Source organism: Bactrocera tryoni, chromosome 2 (genome assembly GCF_016617805.1).
Source record: "Bactrocera tryoni isolate S06 chromosome 2, CSIRO_BtryS06_freeze2, whole genome shotgun sequence".
In the NCBI taxonomy this organism is placed as follows: domain Eukaryota; kingdom Metazoa; phylum Arthropoda; class Insecta; order Diptera; family Tephritidae; genus Bactrocera; species Bactrocera tryoni.
Genome location: NC_052500.1, coordinates 81,620,161 through 81,638,733, shown reverse-complemented (window position 1 = coordinate 81,638,733; position 18,573 = coordinate 81,620,161). Strand labels below are relative to the sequence as shown.

Sequence of the window (18,573 nt, the reverse complement as noted above, 5' to 3'; positions counted from 1 at the left end):
AATCCTCCGGGCCCGGGTTGGACTCGATGCCAGCTCGAGTCAGGTGGATACGGAACTACCCTGTTACAAAGCGTTGCTCCAGTGATGACAACCTTAAGCTAAAACTTAACGATCCAAAAGCGGTTAGATCACCGAATAAACAGCCCTTGGCCGGATAAAATTCAGGTCAATTCCGGTAACGTAGAACCGGCTGTGGAACTTTCAACAAACAAAATTGTTCCTCTTATTTTTGGTGCTGGAGAAATTTAACATGCAGAAGTCAGACCCAAAAATTGTGTCAAACGGCGCTGAGGGAAGATCTTTTAGACCCAGAATCAGTGAGCTCTTTGATCTCTTGCTAGCCTTTCTCTAGTGGTGGCGTTAGCATTGGCCCATCGACGACTACGTTGTAAGGTTGAGAATCTTACTGAAGCTGTTTGGTCGAAGACGAGGTGGAAACATCTCAATACTTCCTCCTTAATTTTCCCGCGTTTGCCAATTAATGGCCTAAACACTTGGGAGTTCACACTTTCCGATGTCCCACTTAGGTGATGGAAATAGAAATTAAACGCCTATCATTCTTGTGGCAGCAGCACAAACATTCCCTAGTTAAAAGGTCTGAAAATAGTAATCCATTATTTTTCCAATAGATGACTTTTTAATCTGTATCTCGCGTTGTCTTAATTCGATCGAGAAACGCTATATGGAAGTAGAAAGATAAGATCTCGTACCAAAACAATTTATCGAAGAGTTTTGTGATTTCGTGACTTGGATATAAAAAAAGCTCGATGTATGGCTGTCGCATGAGTTAAAAAAATAATCCCTTGAACTGAATTTCCATCTACGATTCGCAACAAAATCTATATATTTCTGAAGCGGACTGGCGATGAAAAATAGGTCACTTACGACAACATCAAGGGAGTCGGGGCAAATGGTGACCAAACAATCGACTGAAGAAGGCAATAGTTGGGAAATTGTGTTCCATCAGAAACAGGATAATTAATTTTGTTAAGATAATTAAATTTGTCTTCCCAGATCTTATAATTTTAGATATGCAATCCAACTTTCGTTGAAACGTTATAAAATTCTCGACTTATTTGATTTCTACTCCTTCTGGACTGGAACTTCGGCAGATACCATTAGTGGTATGACATATACATAAGTCACTACCTGAAGACTTATAAGTAGTTGGTGGTCAGTTAACCTTAAAATAAGTATATTTTGAACCATATTCTTTAGTATAAAAATCTCTAACCATATGCAAATTTTTAAGGACTACAGTGGATAGACTCCAGCTCGGAACTATGTGTTTTCTAGAAAATGGTCAAATCATGATTGACTTAGCTAATTACCAAGGTATAAATCAGCAACTGATGACTAAAAATATATAACCTGCAATGTTTTATAATTATACAACAAATTTCCAAATATGGGACCACCTACTTTTTGGACGAAACCCTTCGTTTTATAATGAGAACTTCAGCAAAAAATTGATGGCTCAATTAAATTTTGACCTTCTCTTTGCTACTGTGCCTTATCTGTGCATTAATCGGAGAAATTCTCCAATCCGCACTGCCAAAGTGTTGGAATGTTAATGCTTTTTTTTGGAAAGGTTACTAGACCATAAAGAATCACGTTTGACGTAATTATTTCAGCAAACTGTTGCACTTACGGCTACTGTGTGCCGAGCTCTAAGCAGAGATTGTCCTTTTGGGGTAAGCAGTTAGTCAGTTTTAAGTAGTAGAAGGCTGTTTGTTTGTTTGTTTGCATTTGCCAGCGTGCCGGGCAGGAGAAAGGGCAGCTGATCCTATAATCCCTAAGATTCTGTAGATCCTTCTTGTGTGTGTGTTTGTGTCAGGATTTCAATTTCAACAGAAGCCAAATGAGTTTTCGTAGTAAATACTTAATACCTCGTTTGAATGTTATAATTTTTTGTGTTTTTTATATGCCAAATGTGTTCTTGCTTGTGGTCTTTTTGTCCTTTTTCAGTGAGTTGTTGATCCTTTTGTACCTTTTGAGGTAATTCGTTGTATTTGTGCTATATGCTTGGAAATCATTTGACCAGAAATTTATATATAAAACCACAAAGCGAGTGATCGTGGCAGGTTTCTTTATTTTCCACAATTCCTTTTCTTCGTTGTGTTTTGTGTTTGTTTTCTTTGCTAATGTTATCCTTGAAGAAGCGATGTGCTTTACTTTGTGTTGATCTGTTGTTGCTGTTGCTGTTTTTTATTGTTTTGTTGTTTTGTTTTGCTGTTGTTCTTATTATGGATTGAGGCGTAGACATTGGATTATTTCTGATTTCGTTCTGATTTTTGATTGACAGTCATTTTTTATCTGATGAAGAAGTCTTAATAGTGCGCTACTGATTCTTTCTTTTTTTACATTTTTTTACAAGTAAATGGTATTGAGCGCCTGTATGTGCAAATATTCTGCTCACTTAAGGTGGAAGTTGTAAAATATTCGATTACTTTGAATTTATTCTTGATTGACTGGGCAAATACAGGCGATTATTGTATAATATTAAAATAATTTGTATTGAATGGCGGTACAATCTACAGAGTCTTCTAGATTTTGAATTTTTTTGATATCAAGACTTTTCCTGGAAGATATTTTGTAAATAATAATTTCGGAGAGACATTAGCTTAATTCGCTATATTTTCAAACGTTAATCCTTATCTTTTGTCTTATTCACAGTTACTAAGCCGTTAGAGTTGTGAAATTATTAGATAACTTTTCGGTTATCAACTCAATATCGATTTCATCAATTCTTATGTGGAAGTTTACCATTTGATCAAAATTGAGCCGTACTGGTCCTAAAGTCCATTGGAGCGTATTTGTCAGCTGTTTGTTTACGACTCGAAAGTTTTGTGGCGATTTTTACCATTTGAAAGATTTTTTAATAAGTTTTCTTGAAATTTTCTGTTAGATACATAAATAGAAAACAATTCAGGTTATGCACTGCGACATATGGTCTCTCACCTATATCATATATGGTCAGAAAGATCCAACACTCTGTATAATTCCAGGAAAACTTTTAGGTATGATGGATATTGTGTTTCCAATGGAATCATGGCTCCCGAAACTCAACATCACTTATACTCGTAATTCGGCTGTTGGTTCAACTGAACACATTTTGCTTAATGTTTCGGGTATGAAATGGGTATGAAATGTGCCATTGCTGAACTCGTACCAAAAAACCTAAATCTTTTGCAGAAACGACTTCCAGTAGATATGAAAAAAGAGATGCTTCCCAACCTAGCTGAGGACTCTACATTCCTCAAACGCAACATAACTAGTGATTGATAAGGGGAGAGGTGCTTTTATGAATACCACGTTGAAATTGTTCAACAATCTAGCTCCAAAAATGAGCCGAATCCGAAAAAATTAAAATTCGCTGACAACTTGAAAAATTGAATTAAACGATGGCATACTATTTTGAAGGTAATATAAAAGATTTTTCAGTCCGGGTCAATTTTGATCGGGTACATTAAAACTTTTTTATGAATCCGGAAAAAATTAAAACTCGCTGAAAGTGCGGAAAATTTAATTAAGCGTTGGCATATTATTTTGAAGATGATATAAATTGTTGTAAGTCCGGGTCAATTTCGATCAGGCACATGCAAACTTTTTAATGAATCCGGAAGAAACTAAAATTAGTTGAAAGTACGGAAAATTGAATTAAGCGTTTGCATACTATTTGAAAGGTGATATGATAATAATTTGTCAGTCCGGGTCAATTTTGATCATGTCCACGAAAACTTTTATATGAAAAAATACTTCACTTCTACCTAATTTGGGAATTTGTTGTTTACAGTGTATTACTGATATTATATTTATATAGGTCCACACCGACCCCTGGTTTCATAGAGAAACTCGGCTTACTTCCTTACATAATTATCGTTACCTCATACTCTTCCATTATGCGGCACTTCTTCACAAAATTTTATAAATAATGAAGAATGTGACAATGGAGGAATTACAATCAGTAGGCCTCATGCTAAACCTAAAAGCCCTTGTATCTTCCCATTGTCATTGCCAAGAGTCGATAGCTCTTCCTGTATTACTACAAATTTAAGCGCTTAAACATTTCTATGTATTCCCTTGTGACAATCAACTCTTTACATTCCTCAACCCCACGTTCACTCCACATTATCTGCAATCATCCACCCAACCATCCACCAATGCGCATGCAACTGTACAAATACAGGTGTTGCTTTCAACGTTTTATTTATTTTGTTTATTTGTACTTCTAATGCCATTGTTTTTGTTTCGTTAGCCATTAAAAGTCATTTTACTCAAGTGAAATTTCCATTTATGCAACGCTTTGTCACACACACACACATACATTCGCAATTGTATATACCGCCACTCCACCTCAAACATCAACTAAAAACTACACCCTTATGCTCAAGCCCCAGCTCCAACAGCCCCATCCACCGTCGCCACCATTACCCTTTTGTTGTTATTTGTTCACCGCTTGATGCACCGTTTTGTGTGCATTTGTTCAAAGCGAAAATTCTTTGTCAGTTTGGTGCGTTGCTTGCCTCGCTCCGCTCGTTGGCTCCTGTCTTTCGCCAGTGGCTGGCTTGGCGGTGCGCTTGTTCAACGCGCTGCTTTCAGCTTGGAAATCTGAGCTTCTTCAAGAGCGTAAAATAATTTCAAGAAAAATATATCAACAAACCATTTCGGTTTGAACAATGAAAACGGTTGACAACGATGGCGTTACTGCTGCTGACGTTGTCGTTAATGCTTCTGTTTTGTTCTCCGTCTCTTTGATGGCGATTTTTTCTGTGATGGTGCTCATGGTTCGTCATGTTGATGTTGCGCTTGGTGAGTTGGTGGTATTGTTGAAATTGTTGTTGTTGGCGTTTGTGCACGCTTTGGTGACGCTGATGGCTTCTTTGACTGCACCTAACAATGTCTAACTAAATAGTTACCGGCGTGTTCATATATTTTGTATATAGAATTTGTTATCGCGTTTTATTGTTTGGACTTTTTTGCTAAGTGTGGTCTTAGGTTCAGGTTTCTTAAATTTTATTTGCAAAATTTGATTTTTCCGCACCTCAGATCTATGTGTCGGTAGAAACCTGTCACAACCGTGTATTTAATATATTTGTATACCCTTTCTTGTCGACGGTATCAAGCAAATACCACAGTTAGTAGTTACTGTTATGAAGTCGGGCCGTCAGGCTGCTCTTTCATCTTTTGGGGTTGCTCTTCGTCCCAACTGTGGCAATTTTGTGTGTTTACATACCCATAGAGCCAGAAATGGTCCTCATCGCTGAACAAAATATCGCTGGAAAACGTCAGATTTTCTGGGAACTTTTCAAGAGCCCATAGAGGGAAGGGCGAGTGGTATATACGACAGGCTTAGTTTTTCTTCTCTGATCATAAATTGTATCCAATAGACTCAAATTTGGGTTTCCTTATGGCCAATTATCTGCAGCTATGAAATAAGAAATATTGCTTTAAACCACAGCCGTGTGTCACTAAAAAAGCCGTTTGCCCCGCTGTGTTGAGCTTAATTTGCTTCTATGTAGTGCCTTGTAAGAAGATGACCACCTGATCGACGGTAGGCTTCCGTGTCGAGATCGTCTCGAATAAGTCTTGACATTTATCTAGTCTATATATCAATTTCCTTTGACAGAGTGTTCTGCTTCCTAAGAGCTTATGGCTGAATTGGTTCCAACCACGCGAATATGACGAAAAACTAACGCAACTCTTTTCAGCGAATTTGTTCTTGATTCTCCACAAGGAAAAGTCTAACGGTGGATATTACACGATTTTGGCGGCTAATCGACCGGCCCAAAACATAAAATTATCTGCTCCCTGAAGTATTCTCTCAATAAATCCATTGATTGGTGCGATGTGTGTGAAGTGGCGCCGTCTTGTTGAAACTAAATGTCGCCAAGATCACGAGCTTCAATTTAAGGCATTAAATAGTCGGTTATCACGGCGCGTTAACGGTCGCCATTGACGGTTCGTTCTCACCGGCATTATTTTTGAAGAAATATGAACCGATGATTTCACCGGCCCGCAACCCTCACGAAACCGTTTTTTCTGAATTAGATGTCAGCTCTTGAATCACTTCAGGTTGCTCTTCGTCGCAAATGCGGCAATTTTGCTTGTTTACATATCCAATGAGCCAGAAATGGGCTTCATCGCTGAACAAAATTTGGCTTGAAAATGTCGGATCTTGGATTCTTGGGAACTTTTGAGCGAAGTGATGTCGCTTGGGAAGGTTGAGAGTTTTTGCACAAGCTGTATTTTGTACGCTTTCAACTTAAGATCTCGTTGTAAAATGCTCCATATGTTAGTCCGAGTTGCTGCGAACGGCGCCGAATCGACTCTCCACGGTCTTCGTGTACGCTCTCGGCTACGGCTGCTATATTTTCTTCACTGCGTGCTGAACGTGGTCTAATTGGTCGAATATTATCCAATAATGAATGCTGGGTCTCAAGCTGGGTGATGGTGTTGTGCTTAGTGCGCTCAGTCTTGCTAATGCATCAACAACAATTAACTATTTTAATTTAAAATCTCTTTGTAAATCTGTCTGTACAACGTTTAAATCTTGCCTGTTTCAGAAATACTGAATCCTTGCTCATTTCGCGTTTGGCATTGCTAAGAGATGTTGTGTGTAATTTTCTGAATTTATGTTAGGTGTGTGTGTGTGTGTGTGTGTGTGTTCGTGTGTGAGCAATGATAATTTCATTGAAATTTGAGATTGCAGCTTTTTACGCTGTGTAATGATGCGTCGTTAAGGCGTGTACAACAACAAGTACAGTAACAACAACAACAATCACAATTCCAGTGAAAGTAACAACAATAGCTGTTGGTAAGCGAATAAATGTACAAAGTAGACGTACAGCAACAACAACAGTGGTTAGTTGCTCCGGCAATGGCAGGACACAAAAAGGACCAAAAACAGGGCGCGCAATGCAATCCGACAGATTCCAGATTTTCGCAATGGAAAATGGTTTTCCATTTGAACCGCGGCAAATAATTGCGAGCCAGCTGTAAGAGTGTTGGTAAACACCACTGGCGAGGTAGTCAAGAGCGCCGTGCAACAAACGCGGGTAATGCGTGAGGCAGCGAAGAGGCTGGGCTATACGCCAGTGGCCTCAATGTTCCACATACATATACATAGCACTTGGATTTGTTTGTTGTTCAAGTGGCAGTTAATGCGTTTGCTGATGTCCTTAAATCAACACACACACACACACACATACACGCATTTGCTTGTGCATGTGTATGAGTGCTTTGCAATCACTGCCGCTGCGGGTCACAGCAGCCACAGCGGTGTAGAGCCCGCATGAGGCATTTGAAAACCAGCAGAAATGAGCAACAACCGACAGCGCGCGGCAACTTCAGCACAAAAATCCAACAATAAGCACGCAGAATCTGTCTTTACATGCACATATTCACACATATATGTTTGTACGTATGTGTAAAATTTGAGCTGCGCGCTCATATACCACTCGCGTGCTTTTCGGCCCGCCAAAGGATCGCCTTTTTGGCTTCGTTTATTTTCATACTTTGCTTTGCTTATTAGGTGTACTTTTCGCCATTTTGCTCGGCATTGTTGCGTAATTATTTGCTCACTTACCTCCCCCTGCGGGTTTTGTGGTCAATTCACTGCTCATTTCGATTGCCGCACGTCCTCGTCGCCGACAGCGCTTACAGCATTTAGAGGCTATTGTGGCTTTTGCTTATTTGCTCAGTTGGCCATTTGGTTGCCTATTCAAAGGCGCGCACCTTTCTCGGCATGAGCTCTTTCAGCGCTTGCGGTAGCATTTAGTGGTCTCAGGCTCTTTTACAAACACACACACGCCCACATACACAATATACGTGTGTTTTATGCTTTTATAACGAACATTAAAATTTACTGACGCTGCGCCAATATCCATATCAACACGCTGCGCTTATTTTTGGCTCGGCCGCCGCCATTTTCTACGAAGCCGCTGCGCTTGCTATCACTTTACTGCCATCGTTGCCACCCATTTGACATTTTTTCAGCTTAGTTGTCTATCTTATTTGAATAATAGGTTTGGTTACGTCTGTTGCTTGTTCCATTTTTTTTTGTTTTGTGGGGTGTGCCTTGACTTTAGTAGCTCATTATCGCGGCTAAAGAACGTTAATTGTTTGCGGCGGAATTATTTACACGCTAACTTCATGGCATGCCTTTGTTTGCTAATTAGTTTCTTTAGTATGCAATTTAGTGCTAAATGAGTTTTTAGTGAAAAACAAAAACAAATTTTAATATATTCATTAGGCGCCCGTGGACTTACGTTTGATTTCGTTTAGAAGGAATTTTCGGGAATTAATTACTTAATCCTTTAATAAATGAATAAATAAAATAAATTACTTAAAGTCACGCATCACAACATCGAAAGATTTAAGAAGACAATTTGCAAGAGAAAACCAGAATAGTGCGCAAGCCGTTCTTCATTTTCGCTGTTTAGCGCCAATTGGAGATTCCAAGTGTAGCCAGGTCCTTCTGCACCTGGTATTTCTAACGGAGTGGAGGTCTTCCTTTACTCTGCTTTCCCTGGCGGATATTGTGTCAAATACTCTCAGAGCTGGAGTGTTTAGAGCGTTGGATCTCGAGGGTGTTGTTGATTTGTTAATGCTGGTTCCAGATAGCTTGTCTTGCCCTCGTTCGTTACCAGAGCCATTTGATTCGCTTCCATATCCAGTCTGGAAAAAGCAGAGCTAACGGCGCGGATGTTGAGGCCAATGGTATCAATATCATCGGTTTATGCCAGCTGCTATACACTCTTATAGAAGATTGTGCCTTCTCGATTCAGCTCTGCAGCTCATATTAGTATGGTAGTAGTAGTAGTAGTTAGGGAGTGGCCTTGTCTGAAACCTCGTTTGGTATCGAACGGTTCGGAGAGGTCCTTTCTGATCCTGAAGAAGCTTTTGGTATGGCTCAACGTCAGAAAGTGTTGGCTTCTAAGGGAACTTAAATTTGGCGAAAAGAACGACCATAAAACTTTGGTGTCTCCTGATAAAATCCGTCTACCACGTACTACTGCTTCCCATAAAGCAGGGATTGATGAAGCAATTTGTAAAATCACTTCCATGCTATATAAACGGTTTCAAATACTTGGTATCAAGGTTTCCAGAACTCTCGGAGACAAATCTGAAGGTTGGTTTTTTCTTAGACCAAATTTTGGATGTCTGATGTACAGTTCAACACAACCATCGCGGATCCTCGAAGAAAAGTCCCAAACTACAATAAAATCAGCAAAAGGATGTTAAAAGGTTGCCTAAGAAGTATTAAAGTAACATACATATATATCCATCATTCCCACCACGGCTACTGTCCAAAAAATTTAGATGTGTGGGAAGAGGAAGGTGGACGATTTCACCAAGATATTAAGGAGATGGAAAAAAATTTTAAGGGGGATGGATCATCTCAATGATGGCAGACTATTGTTGGACGCTTCAAAGAGACTTACCAGATGCTTCCTGCAAACGAAAATATACCAAAAGGAAACTCACTGGGGAAAATGTTTTTAGTACTTACTAATAAAAGTATTTTAGATAAAAAAATAAATTTTTTTCATCTTTTATTTTAACATAGATTCCTAAATTGTCATCGATTTGTCACCTTGATTTAAAATTATTACTTGAAATTTGAATAATGCAAAAGTAAAGAGCCAACTCGCTTGCCTCTAATGTTTTTAAAGCAAATTTGGCACATTAGAAAGGTCAACGCTCAGCTTAAAATCCAGTTCATTGCTCCTTAAATTATCAAAATTCCAAAACCAACACTTCTCGTTCATCAAATAATTTCCTTTAATTTCACTTTAAAGCATTATCACCTATTTAAACACATACAAACATGCTAAATGTACATTAGAAAATACTATCAATTAATTTGAATATTCATTCATGGCCAAAATACTGAGTGAGAAGCTAAATGGGCGTATCCCATAACCAAGCAGCAAACAACAACAAGTACACGAAGGGAGACAAACACAGCCCACCCAAATGTGTACACCAACACAAGCACACACACACATGTAGACATTTTTAGAGTCACCGCTGGGAATTAGGTAAAGGTAAATTACACCAACACATACAAAACAAATAGTGACGCCATGACAATTACTAGAAGAGTATGAGAAATATTTATTAACAACAACAATACAAACAGGAAAAGTAATAAAAAGTGTACCTTTGCCAATTTCACTCCGCATTTTTGTTGCGCTCGAAATGAGTGGAAATGAAGCACTCACAAAATGCACTCATAAGTCTCTTGTGAATTGAGTAATTATTGTATAATAAATATGTATAAAAATTAGAGTGTGAGTCTAAAATGTATTGCCGATAAGTGAGCGCTAATTGGAGCGTGTCTCAATTTAATAACGAGTAAATTATTGAGTGTTTCTTTGCGTTATATTTTCTTTTTTGTGATTTTGAGCGCATTTTGGTTTCCTTCGTGGCTCCTTTTGCCTTTTGTCGGCTGTACATACATTCATGTTTTCCCCTTTTCATTTGCAAACTGGTTAATCCCGTTTTGCGTTATTTAAAAATCGCCATAAATCAAAATTATCAATAAACTCATAACTGCGATCTCGGCAAGTACATTTTTATTTATTATTTTCAAGTAAACGGTTTATTCAAATTTCAACTTCAGTTTCATAATTACGAGATTTTTGCATTTTGATTTCATATCGATTCGATATGCAGCTTTTTATTCCATCAAGTTGGTAGTGTAACTTAAATATCTACGCAGATATGAGTGGCTAATTGACTAGTATGACAGTTTTATAAGAAAATACGGTGTATTTAAGGTATTAAATGAGCTGTATATTAGGGTGGGTCAGCAAAAATTGAATTTTTTTCTTTACCAACCGTGAAAATATTGTTCTTAATTACGAAAAAAAATCTGTCTGAGGGACCCACTGATTTTTTAAGAAAATTAAAAGGTAATTTCGAGTAAGAAAAAAAAAAAATGTACAAAAAAAATATATATATACATATATTGGCTAGTCGAAAAAGTCTTTTCGTATTTCTAATCAAACTTCAACTTATTTTTTTTATAATTATACTATTAAATAAAAAAACAAATATGTACCATTTTGGTCGACCACTTATTGCCACTTTTCCATTAGAGACATTATTTCATCAGTGTAAAACTTTCATCAGCGTAAATCGAAAGTTCGAAATTTCCAGAACCGAAGCCAGAGAACCATTGTTGTGCTACACGAACTGGTACAGTAAACTTCCAAACTTCATTGGTGGCTTGTTGGACATTCTTTCCTTTTTTGTACAAAAATTTCAAAATATAGCGAATTTCTTCATTATTTTCACTCATTTTTGAACAGCTGTAACTTTTTTCAACTTCCCCGAATTTAATCTCACCTCACCTTTTCAACCCTATATGGTATGACACAATGTGATTGGTAGCACTAGAGATATATGACTGCAACGACATCTATTGACAAAATACGAAAAGACTTTTTCGACTACCCATAAAAAAACTCAAAAATGGGTTATTTGAAATTTTCACATTAATTTTAAGGTTATGTGAAAAAAGTCTACATACGAAAGTCTTAGATCTCTTCATTACCAACAACATTGCCTTGTAACATTTTTTTTTATAGGATTGGTAGTTTTGCCAGAAATAGAGATAAACCGTTTTAAACCCTTAAAAATTCAACCACGCTCCTCCCTTTACTTTTACCGAACTCAGATGCCCCGTAAATTGTTTTTCCCTTAATGTTGGTTATTTTACCTTCCGTTTTCTCTGAATTTCACCCTGCGTTAATTTTTTTTTGATTTTAAAAATTGTCTACCCTGTTCTAAAGGGTCTATAGAAAGGGTCTACTTTGATTTTGTGAAACGAATATTTTAAAACTGCTTTACCAAATAATGCCACAAAATTATAAAATATTTTATTACTTATAATTTTTGCTGTTTTAATCCATAAATTCATCAAAATTACATTTTTACTAGCACCATTGAAAATAGCGGACGAAGGCCTACGCAGGCAGTTCCCTTAGTTTCCTAGACTGTCTGTAAATTTATTTACAGATCTATAAATTTATTTACATGTCATATTTAAATAAATAATTACTAAATAAATATAGTTCGACGTATTAAAAATATTACAAATTTTTATTATGAAATAAATTTAATGACCTTTAGTACTACCTTAGTACATAAAATACGTTCGATTTGATTCGATACGATTTTTCAGTTTTCATTAGCAAAATTCTCAAAGAAATATACCGAAAATATATTTAAATATGTATGTACATAATCACACATACATACATACATATATGTATATATGAGTGTAATAAATGCTTCACTTTCCCTCACAACCAGTGTGATCTTACGGCAAACTGTCATTTGATGCCACTTGTCTATTGGAAAATACAAATTCACATACTTTTCCCCAACACGAATGAGAAAAATCTATTAACCGGCAACTTTTATTTTCATTCATAAAATCTGCTTTGCAAATGGCCCATTCATCGTTTCTCAGCCGCCTAAACCCCTAGTATAGGCGCAAAAAATTGTCAAAATGGCATAGAATGACAATCGCTGTCGAGATCTCGACTCGACTGCTCGGCTACTGCAGTTGCATTGTCATTGTCGCCATTGTTTGCGCTTGCCTTTCTGTTTTCGCAAATGTCAATGGTAATTCGAACAAATCGCCGTGTAATCTTTGCTTCTAATCACTGAGCTGAGCCCATAGTCTGGCTTTTGTTTGAAGTTGCTCGACCAAAGCATTGCGCATTTTCACAGGAAGGATGTACAGAACAGCAAAAAATTAGGTCAAAGTGTAACTGCTCAAGAGGAAGATGGAGTTACAGATATTTTAGAAAATATTGCTAAGGTTTGAGAAAAAATATTTTGTGCGGATTTTTTGGAGCTAAGAGTGTTACGAAAGTTTACTTGAAGCTTAAAAGTCACTTGAAAACCAGTTTTAGTCGCAGTACTTAAACAGTAAATATTCGGGAGAAAGTCTGAGAGTAAACAATAACAATATATGGATGAGTTGTAATCTCAGAGTCCAAAAATGTTTCTAGTTCTTTGTTTAGGTAAATAGGCTGATTACTCGTGAGGTAACTAATAATCTCACTTGTACTCCTAAAGACGCTTGTCCGTTGGGATGGCCAGAACTTTTAGGTATGGATCTGAAAGACCGTCGCATACCGGCGAAACACCCCGAGCCTGTCACAAATTTGTGGAGGTGGCTAATATCAATTATAGCCAATTCGCCGGGTTCGTAAAATGTATGGCATCCGAGATTCAATCTTAATCTGTCGAAACCTGTACAGTGGAGAAGAAAGTGTCTAGACGTTTCCACCTCATCCTCCTCATTGCAACTTTTATAAGTTTACCTTCTAAAATCTTTAGTCTCTGAAAGCCTGAAAGCTTGTTTAACCCCACAACCACAATTTTAGACGTTTCCGCAGACAAGTTTCATATAGAAGTAGCTTGTTGCTAATGTTAATGAGGTCATGCACTTCTTGACTAGCCTTGCTTTCGGAGTGGATGCATGCCTCTCTAACAGAAGCCGCTTTTCGGAGAATTACATCTGCTGCTACCTTGATGGCAGCCACTTTTGCTTGAAATACACCACTGTGGTCTCTCAGTCTGAAACAAGAGTTCCGATCTATCCGTGATAAAGTTCATGGCGTCTCTACTCCAAGCTATTCCGCTTCACTAAAATATCTCTTTGAGGCATGTGCGCGGAAAAGATGGCGCTAAGAGCAGCTTCCGCGGCGCAGTGGTCCAACTTATCAGGAATGCAATCGAATTTAGAGAGTTTTTCGGGATATCCCTGATTAAGGAGTCCACTTTTCCGGAGTTTGTTAGCAACCTCACAGCAATGTTGTCATCGGTTATGGTCACGTGTATATTTATATTAGAATGACAATGAAGTGCCATATTGCACGTAGTGCGGCACTGATGACAATGATATCCGCTCGTTAAACCCATTCTAGCTGATCGACAGCTAACTCGTTTCTTCCCACCCAGCTAGCTACCACATTGAAATACCCTTGCGGTAACTTGTAAACGGTATACAGAAATTTTGCTTTAACTGTAGAAGCTACATTATTTGCAGAGGCTATCTCCAGACAGCCTTGTTCTTTGTTTTCAGTAGGTACTGAAGGTAGTACTAATGAGATCCAGTTCTTTGGTTACTAATAAGAAATTTTCAGTGCTGTAATTTGATTTCCCTGAGAGTTACCCAACTGCTAAACAACAAATATTACCACAAACCGTTATAAAATCAATTTTGCAAAAACAATGTATTTTTAGAGATTTTTTTTTTTAACAGAATCTCACCTGAAGATGTTTTAAGTGCATTGTGATAGGAATTATGTGTTTCGGAGTAGCCTGCACACTTTTAGTCGCTATACAACACAGGGCCACATATTTCAATTTCTTGAGTAAATATGTCAGTAGGAGAATATACATACATATACTTTGAGAAGAACACCCACAAATTGACTTCCCACCTAAGCTTGAGTATAAACTTTATTTATGTCTCCAATTATTAAAGCATTCATATAATTATACATAAAAGGGAACGTTCAAAGGTATATACTGGTGTACATTATGTCCATATAAAGAGGCACTATTTGTACAAACCTTCATGTTTAGCTAGTCTAGTAAGCGAGCGGCTGCCGCAATAGCAATGCCAACGAACTTAACTGGTTGTCAATGTCAGTTATAAGACTTCAATCGGTCAAGTCAATGCTTCAAATGAGAACTTGCTTCACTGCTTTTCCTCTTTATAGAGGGCATATAAAGGAAAATATGAGCTGGCAATTATTAAACTGATACAAATATCACATATACTGAGAGGAAAGTGGTTAAAGATTATTCCAAATAATAGCTCAATTAACGATTTTGTATACTGATTGAATCAATTAGCGTTATATTTTATCTAAGTTGAATCAAATTAGTGATATATTTTATTCTAAATATCCAATTAATTTTATTCTAAATATCCAGAAATGTTTGCTATGCGCTCTCACTTGCTCTTCTTGTCTCATTTAAGGCAATAAAATGGGTATCTTCGCTTTCGCTACAAGAAAATCCCACACAATTTCCATTAACCAGCCTTTGCTTTATAGAATTTTCCAAGAAATTATCTAATTTAGCCCGCTTAAGGCTTTAAGAGGGCATATTGAGTTGCTAGTAACTATTAGTGGGTGCGCAAGCGTATGCAACAATTTGTTGCAGCTTGATGGACGCTCATTCCACATACATATAATATTCTAACAGGAATAAATGCATACACATGAACATATGTATATACATCTTCGTTTACTTTTGTTTTGATTTGTAAATTTCAATATGTTACACTCAAGCACGCAACGTCAATTGGGGTTAGCAAATAAAGAGTGCTTTTCAAGAAGTTTGAGAGAGTTAGGAGTAGAGTTGTCGGATGTGGCTAGTGGGTGGTCGGCTGCAACAATTTACATATCCACGCAACTAGTAGACATTATGTTTTGAAGATATTCGTGGAAAGTGACAGCAATGGAGTATTTAAGATATTTATTTAATTGATTCATAATTTTAGAAAAATTGACTTTGATTCAGTTATATTCACTCATAATTCCACTAACCAATTAAAAATATTAATTAATAGAAGCAATTTTATAAAATTTATTTACAATTGTCAAAATATTGAGGAACACATTCTTGCATACAATTGAGTTTACTTTTCAGTGCTGGAACGCTCATGTCCAAAGTCCAACGCCACTCCACTCAATTTCACAAACGTAATTCCCAGAATAATTTACATTAATTAGTCATTTGACACGAATTGGGTCAGCAGTAACTGATGAGCTGACGAAATGTTAAACAAATTAAAAAAAAAAATAATTCGCTAGGCGCTTGAGCTGGACAAATTTGCTTTGCAATAAACTACTTTTAGCTGAGTGTGAAATTTTTAGGCGATGAGTCGCAAAAGAAAATACATATTTGTGTAATGTAGACCGAGAAGATAGTTTAGTAAATTTTTGCTATAAAATGCGACATGTGTTTATTTTTATTGGTAACAGAGAGTATTTCACGAACCCATCAAACTTGCAAGATCTTCACATGTTTTTGAAATAAAAAGTGGTATCTAAATTATAGATCCACAATTTGACGGATCAAATCAGAGTAAATATCTTGTATACCTTTTTATGCTATAATAAATGCAATTGTGAAGGGTATTATTATCTCGTTGCAGCCGAAGTTAACGCTTTCTCTTATTTTCATTTCAAATCATTTTGTTATTTAAAGCATCACTGCGCAAATTAATTCGCTACTGTTTAGTAAATATTCCATATCATATCCCTGATATCTTCTGCAGCAGTGTCCAAGATAAATAATCAAAATTTTATGATATTTTTGGCGGCTACCAAATGGCAAAGCGCTTGCGCAGCAACATAAACAGTGCAAATGGTGCGCACTTTTGGTAGAACATTGGCATAAATGTAGTACGATGCGCCATGGACCATTCCAGCAGCAACGACTCGCATTAAATACAGTAGTGAAAATAAACAAGAAGCTTTAAAGTTGCTGTTGCATAAACATAAATAATGACGGCAGTGGATAAATGCACTAAGATTTTAATAAAAATGTAGATTTCGGTATTGCGCACTCAGCGCAAAATCTGTGGCAAGTACCACAATGCGATATGCGACGCAGGATAAATGGTTGCTGTCGCAGCATAACCACTAAGTGCTTGCAAACTATGCTGAGATATTGCCTGCAAGCCAACTATTGGTTAAATTAGCGGTTACCAGAACTTCATGTTAAAGTTTTTATGAGTTTTTTAAGGCCCTAGTCTAACCAACTCTTTTGTGCAGATGTAATCCTTCAACAGCAAACATTTTATGAGTTGTATGTATATGTACATAACTTTTCTGGGTTGTAGTTTGATTTCCACTTTACTTTCAGGTAGGTAGCACTAACTAGTTTGTTCTTAACTAGATTGTTACTTGGCGAAAATAGACAATTTATGGTTATGCTTCTTAAAATTTGATGATCCCGCTAAATTTTAAGTAAATTTATAGTTTGATGCTCTTTTTGTAATCTGCTTTGAATAGTTTTTTTCAAGTATATGAAAGCAGTATCATACGTTTCAATAAGAGTACTTCATCTTTGCACTTTTCTTCATTTGTATATGGATATCCAATAAGTGAAGAGGGTACATACAACATACATATGTACATATGTATTTACTCACACATCCATAAATATGTACGTGATTATATGTAGTTGCAGCAACCCACATTCAAGAAGCTGACCACCAGGCCAGTTCCCTGAATTCTGCGCGTACTGCAGCCGCTGCAGTCGGTGCTGGCGAACTGCCTGCAAATAATAAGAATTTGTTTGGTTGTAGAAGTTTTGTGCTACTGCAGCTACTGTTTAGCACATTCGATCATTGTTTGTTTTGTTTTTGTCTTGCAGTATTGATTATTAGTTGATCCATTAATGTGCATTGGGGTACTCATATCATTTTGAGGCACTTTGTCGACTGAAATGCTTTCAAAGTGGCTTCGTCGCTGCCTGGATATAAGAAGGTAAATAAATTGCAAGTTTTTTAGATTCAATGCAAGTTGTAATGTTTATACGAAAGCGGTTCGGAAACTGAAATATTTTAGTGAAAAGCTGAATCTTGCATTATACCAGTGATTTCCTTCTTCAATGATGGGATCTCAAATGAAATAACCTGGAGCTACTTACATATATAGCAATCAATAATATACGTCAGCAAACAATTTTTGAAAATTTCATTCATTCTTTTGTCAGAAACGTTTGTCATTTTGGGCCGAGAACTTGATATTCATGCTACCAACGACGATCCTCGAACTCGTCGCTTCTGAAAGATATATTTCAAATATAAATATTTATCGAATAAATTTCATTCTTATTTAGAAGTAAATTCTTTAAGAGAGGTTAAAAAAGAAAACAAAATTATTTGGAGTTTCTCGATCGTTTCCCAGGGTCTACTTTAACCACGGACGGGCATCGTTATTTCGCTGCTGTTTGCAAAACACAATGATTTTTAGTCGAATCGACGTCAATGATTAAATCTCTTGGCTGATTTATATACAACCTTTGTTTGGTTTTGCTTCAGGCTTTTTGTTTGACAGATAAGTTCGATATTTACTTTTGTACAAGGTTCTTTCAAAACTTATCGCGAATTTTGCTTTTCTTAAGAAAGTATTTCTTTCTTCATGAATATCCAATTTTCCCCTTCATAGTAATCACCGCTAGATATATTGAACTTCTGCCAGCGTTTTTTCCAACCCCAAAGCTTTTAAAAAAGTAATTTTTTGTGATCTTGTTTAGCTCCTCCTTCGTTGCAGTAATCATTCCTACATGGCCTTCTTCAGTTTTGAGAACAAAAATAAGTTACAGGGGGCCAGGTCTGGGGAATACGGTGGCTGTGGCACCATTAATGTGTTGTTTTTGCCCAAATATTCGCACCCAGGCAGGTCGGAAGCAAGGGCGTGACCATGGCGTAGAAGTCAATTTTTGTTCTTCCACAAAACCGTGAGTTTTTAAAGCACTGCTACGGGCAAATTGCCATAGCTTGCTGGTAATAATCTC

General features: G+C 37.0%; 1 protein-coding gene across 2 annotated transcripts in view; it reads left to right on the top strand.

Moving 5' to 3' along the window:
- The window catches only part of LOC120769784 (developmental protein eyes absent-like), a 94,997-nt gene that overhangs the window by 20,877 nt on the left and 55,547 nt on the right, over nucleotides 1-18,573 (top strand). The gene's annotated exons all lie outside the window — the stretch shown is intronic.